We start from the raw sequence: 1,461 nt of genomic DNA on the forward strand, positions 1-1,461 counted from the left end.
GTGTTAAGCATATGGTCTTACTCGCACAAATAGTTTATAGTAAAAATCAAGCATACTAAACCTTATTTCAACATTTAACAACATTTTCTTAGGCTAAAAAGGGTGCTGCAGAAACTTAGCATTCAATTCTGGGAATCAAGCCCATCTTGATAAGAAGCCGCCTAAAAACTAGCCACTGCCCAAAAGCTGGCTATGTATCACATTATACCAGTTTCTTACTGCATTATTTTCTACCTAAAGAACGCATGATTTTCACAATTATTGACTAGAGCAGCATTAAACATTACATTTGATTACACATTTACATAATTTTCCAAAGTAAAGATTACACAAACACTACAAAAGATTATAACACATATTATTGCATTAATACATTTCATTTTAAATTCTCCAATCCATGTCCAGGATTTCAGCTCGCTCCCAGCAAGACTCCACTTCGGTCTCAGGTTCAACTCGGGCAGGCTCAGCGAACACGACAATAGGCTCTCGAATCCATGGTCTTATATCACAGGTGTGAGTCGCCATGGCCTTGACTTTGTACCTACAAGACACTTGTACACGCTTAGTAGGGACACCTTCCTCACATTCTAATTTTCCCAGATGCGCCCATTTTACTAAGTGACCTTTTCACAACTCATGCATTCAATCCTCTTAATATCTTTTTGGGTTTACATTTAAATGAGAGAAAGAAACACCTACAGAATCATTGCATTCAAACAAGATTCTACAGTGTTTAGCCAAATGACTGCATGCCGGACAAAGTCTGAGCCCAGTCACTAATGACTTGCTTTGGCACATATTACATACACAATTAACAAGAGGATTATGTTTTAATTTATGTGTCAGGGTTACTTCTGCACCATGTACAATAGTTCTGGATCTGTACACATTGTTACTATACATTTCTTTCTGCTCACACAAGGTCACTTTAGAAGGGATGCCATTCATCCAGAATACAGTAGGGGGCCAAAACTCACTGTTTTTTTCATATTTTCTGGTATCCAATTACTGTTCTGCCTCACATCATCTGTGGGCAAACTCAATACAACTGAATCTGAATCAGCTGATGAACCATGAGCCTTAGCTACTGAGATTCTCCATACAAAAGGATTCAATGTTTTACTGACCAGCCTAGCTGATTCAGCGTTATTTGCAACAAGTGAAAGGCTCAATCTGTTTAATCCATGCATTTATTTGGATAATTCTAAAGTACATTGGCAACAACTGTTCATGTGTGCATTTACAACTTTTTTTTTTTTTTTTTTTTTGCCAGGATAGATAAGCTAATTGAATTTAGGATCCAGCTTGTACCAATTTTACTGATGGGTCTTTTTTGTTGACTAGAATTATTTATAAATCCTTGAATTTTAATAAATTTGTATGTAATTTATTTGTATGTAATTTATAGCAAGGACAGCTCACAGCATTTACTTACATTGCTCCTGTGTTCATGCAGACTGC

Source organism: Polyodon spathula, chromosome 1, assembly GCF_017654505.1.
Source record: "Polyodon spathula isolate WHYD16114869_AA chromosome 1, ASM1765450v1, whole genome shotgun sequence".
Taxonomy (NCBI): Eukaryota; Metazoa; Chordata; class Actinopteri; order Acipenseriformes; family Polyodontidae; genus Polyodon; species Polyodon spathula.